This window comes from Camellia sinensis, chromosome 2 (genome assembly GCF_055761805.1).
Source record: "Camellia sinensis isolate YWXY chromosome 2, ASM5576180v1, whole genome shotgun sequence".
Classification (NCBI taxonomy): domain Eukaryota; kingdom Viridiplantae; phylum Streptophyta; class Magnoliopsida; order Ericales; family Theaceae; genus Camellia; species Camellia sinensis.
This window is the reverse complement of record NC_138962.1, coordinates 51879883-51887898: the sequence shown is the minus strand read 5'-3', so window position 1 is coordinate 51887898 and position 8016 is coordinate 51879883. Positions and strand designations below refer to the sequence as shown.

Genomic DNA, 8016 nt, shown 5'->3' with positions numbered 1-8016 from the left:
ATTTGTATAATTAATTTAAGGAAATTGGGGAAATTGGTTAAATGCATGAAATTGAGGAATTCATTGATTAAATGGTGTAGTTGGATAATTAAAATCACTCGCCTATTGAATTGTTGATATATTTATTTCCAGTCTAGAAATAATTGTTTTGGGCTATCGGTGGAGGATAGTCGTGTTTGTTGTAGACATTGCATGTGGATTAGGGAAAATTGAAACTAATCAATTTGTTTAAGTCATAAATTTAGACTATTGAATTAATACAGAAATTACATGTATTGATTGAGCATTGCATATGCATATTGTTTGGGAGGAGATAGGGGATGTACTCCACGGTTTAGGAGAAGATAGGGGATGGACCTCTAAACCGGATTTTGTTTGGGAGGAGATAGGGGATGGACTCCATTAGCATCACTATTATGTGTGCTTATTATATTGAAGTGTTTTTACATGTTATTGATACAGCACTACAATGTGTATCAAACGGGAAGTATGAAGTGTTTTGATATGAGCCTGAGTCTCATTTGTTTTGTTGATAGTGAAAGTAATGTGAATATAATATATAGTTCACTGTTGTAAGTTTGGCCAGGTTCTGAGCCATGTTGATAATAATGGAAAGTGAAATGTGTCTTAGACATTAGTGTCATGAGACTGTATAATGATACAATTGATTATCTTGGTTAACCATCTATTGAATGCTATAGCTTTATTCAATGCTTATATTTGGTTTAGTATTTTTCTATTGGGCTGTGGCTCACCCTTTATGGGAACATCATTTTCAGGTTCAGGTGATAAGCTACCTCCAAGGACTTAGCTTGGAAGGATTTGACTTTTGGATTTTGAAGACTATCTTCAGTTAGTTGTTTTGATTTGATAGTACATGTAAACATTCAAGCCTAGGGCTTTACTTGTATTTGAGTTAGAACTCATATTTTTGTGTCCAAGTGTTGGCTTGGAAAGATGTAAGCCCATAGGGCAGTTAATTTGATGTTACATGTAATGCTTTTATTTAGAAATACTCTGATGAATGAGATAATGAATGGTTTACTTTAAATATTACATGTCAGTGACAAATATATAATGAGTCTATTTTGAGGGCGTTATAAAAAAAAATTATATTGATATTTTAATCGCACTTGATTTGATTAAGTGTGATAATATATATTTTTTATGTCACTTTTTAATTAAGTGTGATTATATATATATATTTATATATATTTTTTTAATCACACTTTCTAATTAACATGTGATTAAAGATCACATAAGAAAAATTAAAAATATCTCACTTTTATTAGAAGTGTGATTAAAAAAACTGAAATGATTTTTTAATCACACTTAATTTAATGAATGAGATAATATATTATTTGTAATCACACATTTTAAATAAGTGTGATTATATATATTTATTTTACTTCTCTCTCTCTCTCTCTCTCTCTCTCTCTCTCTCACACACACACACACACACACACACACACACACACACACACAATCAATTCCCAAATTAACCCTAACACACCCATCCCTTATCTCACCATATTCAACATTTGTCTCGCACTCGTCTTTTGCTCCTCCACTACGCTGCACTCATCTCTTGCTCTTCCACTACATCGATCGCCATCGCCATCGCCATCGCCGTTACCTCTAGTAGCCTTGCCAGTCGCCATCGCCGTTACCTTTAGTAGCCTTGCCGGTCGCCACCGCCGTTAGTAGCCTTGCCAATCTCTACACTCTTCTGTATTGAACGATTCGACCTCTCTGCAATCTCTCTCTTTTCTCTCTCTGCACCATCATCACCGCCTTCATCTCTCTCTTCCTGGTAAGCACTCTCTGCCTCTCTTTCTCTGTGTATTCTATATGTTCCTATATATATATATATGTATGTTTATATAATCTCCTCATTTTTTCTACAAGAATAAGGAATTTAGGGTTTGGGACACAAGAAGATGAAAATAAGAAAACTGAAGATATTTTGTTTCCTTATATATGTGTTTAATATTAGAAATAAGGATATATTCATTTGATTTCCAGCAGATGAACAATTTGATTGTATTTTATTTTTATATTTTTTGATATTGGAACTGCTCATTAGCTTGTTTGATTGGTTCTTGTAATGTTTTTACAAAATAAATTTGATTTATGATTCCTATTTGTGTTTTACATGACACAAATTTGGGGACTCTACCTCTATGCCTTCTGATCTGCCCCTATGGATTACCTGAAAATCTATCTGCTAACATATACAAAACAATGACAAGCAAATTAGACTATAAGGAAACAAAACAGAGATGTCAGAGAATCAATTTGGGTTTTTGCCTGGTAGGTCAACAATGGAAGCGATCTATCTTTTGAGGAGAGTAATAGAAAAGTATAAAGAAAAGAAAAAAGGCATTCATATAGTATTTATCGACCTTGAGAAAGCATATGACAGAGTGCCCCGAGATATAATATGGTGGGTGTTAGAGAAGAAAGGGGTGACAAAAGGCTACATTGACGTGATTAGGGACATGCATGAAGGGGTGGTGACCACTATTAGATCGCCAATTGGAGAGACAAATGAATTTCCTATCACTGTAGGGTTACACCAAGGATCTACCTTAAGTCCTTATCTTTTTGCTTTAATTATGGACGAGTTGACGATAAATATTTAGGATGACGTGCCATGGTGTATGCTTTTCGCAGACGATATTGTGTTAGTGGATGAGACTAGAGAAGAAGTTAACACAAAGTTGGAGATTTGGAGAAAAGCTCTTGAATCTAAAGGATTCCGGATAAGCAGAATTAAGACAGAGTACATAGAGTGTAAATTTAGTAACAGTAACAATGAAAACAGAGGAGAAGTGAAGATTGAGAACCAAGAATTGCATAAGAGTGAACATTTTCGTTATTTAGGGTCGATTATCACAACAGCGGGAGAGATTGATGCAGATGTGGCCCATAGGATTAAGGCGGGATGGTGTAAGTGGAGAAGTGCATCTGGGGTATTGTGCGATAAACGAATACCCACTAGACTAAAAGGTAAGTTTTATAGAACGGCTATTAGACCAGCTATATTGTATGGGATGGAGTGTTGGGCAACCAAGAAACAACATGTAGATAAGATGAGTGTGGCTGAGATGAGGATGCTAAGGTGGATGTGTGGTAAGACTAGAGAAGACTGGATTAGGAATGAGTGTATTCGGGAATGGGTAGGAGTAGCACCGATAGAAGATAAGTTGAGAGAGAATCGTTTGAGATGGTTTGGTCATATTAAATGGAGACCAACAGAGGTAGTAGTGAAGAGATGCGATGCTGTAACGGTAGATGGAAGTGTTAGGGGACGGGGTAGGCCTAGATTAACGTTGACTAGCATTATAAATAGAGATATGAATCTACTTAATTTGACCAATGAAATGGCCTTTGATAGGGCCGCGTGGAGAAGAAGGATTCATGTAGCCGACCCCATTTGATGGAATTTAAGGTTTGGTTTGGTTTGGTTTGGATCATTATTTTAATTTATGAAAACAAAAACCCCCCATTGTCAGCAGTCACCTTTCCTCCCAAATTAATCAACACTTGATTGATTTCAAGACTACCGAGTCCTTTTCAATTAACTTGAATTCTGTTGTTTAAATCTAAAGTATCAATTTTTTATTTTTTTTAAGGATGATGAATAATGTTCCGGAATTCTAATATAAATCTTTTTAATTTCTAGAGGCATTTCATGTGGTGGAAGTTGATAGTCCAATTTTTTATGGTATCTGTCACAGTTTAAGGATGTGATACAAACTGCTGTTCTGTTTTCATGATTATTCAGAGGCCTGAATTCTAATATAAAATCTTGTTTGTATGTATCTATTCGTTACTAAAATTATTGGGATTCCATAATTTCTCCAACATGCAATGGTACCATTCTTATTCATTGATTTTCTTTGGGGTTTTCTGATTTAACCAGGTACGTTTAGGCAAGAAATTAAGTTGCTGACGTGTTATATGAATTATTGTGGAAGACAAATTTGTCTATACAAGAGAAGAACCAAGAAATAGAAAAGGCAGTGAGCGAATTTAGGAAAGCCATAAAAGAATTGGCAAAAGTGATGATTTTATTTATTGTTCTACTTTTGTGATGAGGTAATCAAAATGAATCTGAAAGTTATGGACTATTTTAGAAGGGCCATGTTATATTCTTTCTTCTTCTTTTGTTTTTTGTTAATTATTTTTATTGATGGTGAGGTTAGTACCTATTGCTGCGTATTAACTTTTTTGTATGTTCTTTGTGTCCTCTAAATTACTCCTTTTTGAAAACCTTTTCCTATACTTGCAAATTCTCAATTTTGCTTCTCATGACTCTGTAAATTTTTAATTTTTTTTCGTTGTTCATGGTCAATCAAAGACTCACAACTTTGGTATGAATTATGGCATTTCTTGCACAGTTTGATTTTTTTACTTGCCTTCTTTGAGGCATTTACTTTCAAAAGTTGAGGCATTTACGTTTTCAGAGATCACTCTTCTGTATTGTTTACTTTTTGCCTTCTTAATAAATATGTGATTATGGTTTATATTCAGCACATTTACATTGCCAAAAACGTGTTGGTACTTTTTTTCTCTGGTTCTTATTCAGATAATTCTGATTGTTAACTGGATAATTTCTTACCTTTTCATTCAATTCTGTTCTGCTGACAGTGCTTTGAGCTTTCGTGATGTACCATTTCTCATAAGTATGACTATGTTTCATGATCTTGTTATTACGATCTCAGGATTAGACACTGAATGTGTGTCCAGCTCAAAAGCTAAGAACTGTTAGTTTCTTTGCTCTACTGTGCTAGCTGTCAATAATCACAACAAAAAAATTCATTTTTTTGGAACTGCTAGATGTTTTTGGGTTTTGCTTTTGTTTTTCTGTGTTATCTTTATGATAGTATACTCTGTTTGGTAAATATTTCTTCTTTGCTACAGATCAGTGAGTATTCAAAGAAAAATGTTTATTTCATCATGTTTTTAGATAAGCAAACACTATTAAAACTATCAACAAAGGGGAATGTTCCTGATGAGACAGTATGTATTGGGTTATGGAGAATAGTTATTGTGAGGAACCTACCCTACAAGGATATGCGCAAAACTGGGAAGGTGCCAAAATTTCTATCACATCGTCTCTTCCCTTCTTCTAGGTGATTTTCACACCAAATTTTGTAGATCACTGGGTTATAGACCTTATTTGCTTTCTTCGTTAACCAACCCCAAGATTTCTACTTAACATATTTTCTTATTTTGTGGTGGTTTCTTAGGTATTCTATTTGGCTTGATAGCAAGATGCGACTTCAGACTGATCCGATGCTAATCATTGAATTCTTTTTGTGGCAAACTAGATTAGAGTATGCTATTTCAAATCATTATACTCGCCACTGTGTTTGGGAGGAGGTACACCAGAATAATTGTCTAAATAAATACAACCACACAGCCATTGATGAACAGCTCAACTTTTACTAGTCTGATGGCCTCACCAAGTTTGACCCTTCAGACCTAAATACTTCTCTTCCAAGTTGTGCGTGTCGTTGTCTTTTTTTTTTATCTTGGAGTATGCTTTTTTCCTTATCTGCAATTATTGCCCCTTGATGCTTAAGAGCTTATTTTTGTTCATATGCTTTACACTTTGCAGATGTGCCTGAAGGTTCATTTATTGTTAGGGCCCATACACCGATGTCAAATTTATTTTCATGCCTTTGTTTTAATGAAGTTAACTATTTTACATCATGTGATCAATTGAGTTTTGCTTATACCTTGAAGTTGAAGAGATTGAATCTAGATAGGCCATTCTTTCTAAATATGTTCAAGGTGGGTAATTACTAAAATAAGACTATTCTTTCCATTACATTGTGCTTCAGGGACTATAATTTACCTATACTAGGAGAGTAATGTGGGAGGCTGATAAACTAGTTGGAATTTCTAAATAAAGAAATAGTGCCCTTACTATTAATTTGTTCCTTCAATCTGCTCATAATTATTGACCTTAAAAACCATACATTTTAGGTGTTAGCCTCCAAGTGTTCTGCACTTGGTTGGTCAGTTAAACAAATTTTCATAATATCACTCTTTGATCAGAATTTCATAATGCTTTTCTGGGTCATTTGTTTGTTTATTTTTTTATTTTTATTGCATTGACAATTCAAATTAATGTGGCTAGAACAAATGTGTACTAAAATAAGGCATTTTGATTCCATCAAACCCAGAGTTTTAAAAGACTTTCCTAAGGCTCGCCTCGATGCTCGCCTCACCTCAAGGCTAAGGTAAAACGCATCAGCTTTGATTTTTAGGCATTACTCCCCAAAGGTTTGCGCATCATGGTTTGAGACATGCGCCTTAGGCGCGTTTTGTACGCTTTTTGCACATAAGCATGTAAGGAGTACGCACATGTAGAGGTTGCCTTGGGCTTTTGTTAAACTTAGTCTATTGGATTGTTTAAACATAAAAAAACAAAAAGAATCCCTTTTTGCAACTATATTCTACAGGAAAAATTAAGTAAATGATCAATTAAGAAAAAACACAATTAATGGTCAAGTGAGAAAACTCAATCACTAAAGTTAAGACTATTAATTTCACTTTCAGTGAAGGAAAACTTTTTTCTATGTAGTAAAATGTTCAACGCATTAAAGCGAAAAGTATTTACACCTTTATATTTAATTTTGTTTTTATTTTTTTACTATTTTAAAATATTTAATTTATTCACTAAATATTAAAATTTGAAATTTGAAATGCTTACGCCTCAACGCATTGAGGCTTACGCCTCGCCTCTTGAAGGGTAAAACGCCTCGAGGTACGCATTCACCTTTAAAAACTTTGATCAAACCTTAGAGGTGGTGCATTTATTGGACGCATGCTAGATGAGGCCTTGTATAAGGTTTATTTCATGTTGTGGCCACAATTACCTTACGTGTTTTGTTTGTTATGATAAAGGATATGGACATATGACCCATCAACTCCAGCATCAAGAAATGCGACCATCTACTGTGGAGCAGAGATCATGTCACTTGAGTGGGATTGTAAATCAGACCGTTTGGTATTTAATTCAACATCATATGAACATGTTTATTCATTTTCATGTTGGAGGATGATGTTTGATTGTCTAAAACCATAAATTCATGTTTGTAGCTCTTGTTTGTAGCTGCCTTCTTCTATAGTGATCCCGGGTTTACCCTTGTTGTACAGTGATCCGGACATGTGTCCGTGGATGTTGGTAGTTGTTTATTATCTTGTTTGCATCCTTTTTACTTCGTATTTGAGTTATAGGATGTGTTGGGCAGGTTTGTTATAGGTTGGTTGTGTTTGGGAGCCTAGTGCTGCTGCCCAGATTTTTGGACCTTCGCTCGAGCGAGGAGTTGGTCGCTCGAGCGAGAGTTGAGTTCGTGTCTGGTGGATCGAGCTAGAGTGGCTTCGCTCGAGCGAGCGATTGCATCTGGTTCTGGACCTGAGAACTGCATTTCTTAGCTCGAGTAAGCTTTCTTCGCTCGAGCGGTCTGGTTTGTTCTTCGCTCGAGTGAGAAGTCTGTCGCTCGAGCGTGCTTCTGGTTGCAGACCTGAGGGTTTGAGTTGTTAGCTCGAGCGAGCATTCTTTCGCTCGAGCGCACTTCTGAGTTTTTGGCTCGAGCGAGAACTTCTTGGCTCAAGCGAGAGTTTTCTGTGTCTAGTCGCTCAAGCGACAAAGGCTTCGCTCGAGCGAGCGTGTTTTATATCAACAGACAGTAGCGTTTTTGAACATCAGTTTTTCACTTCCTTTTCTTTCAAACCCTAGATCCGAGACTCTCTCTCTTTAAACCTACACTCTCTCTAAGATTTGATCTCCCTAGAGTGTGAATCTAGCCTAGGGCCTTTGTTAAAAAGATAGAGGGCGTTGAGAGCTTCGACTTAATCTGAAAAAGTTTGGATTTGGAGCACGTTGATCTTCGAGTCTTCATCTCCTTTTTGGTTCAAACTTCGAGGTAGGGATACCCTACTCCTCTCTATGGATTTTGTCTTTAAATTTTAGTATTTTGAGATGTTGGGGTTGGT

At 35.7% G+C, this 8016-nt stretch overlaps 1 pseudogene across 1 annotated transcript; it reads left to right on the top strand.

Moving 5' to 3' along the window:
* The first annotated feature begins 4524 nt into the window (after positions 1 to 4524).
* LOC145820718 (putative hexosyltransferase MUCI70) lies at positions 4525 to 5820 on the top strand (annotated as a pseudogene). The gene is made up of 4 exons (XR_014362813.1): positions 4525 to 4566; positions 4930 to 5141; positions 5259 to 5515; positions 5630 to 5820. The product of XR_014362813.1 is annotated as a putative hexosyltransferase MUCI70 (transcript).
* Positions 5821 to 8016: the final 2196 nt, after the last annotated feature.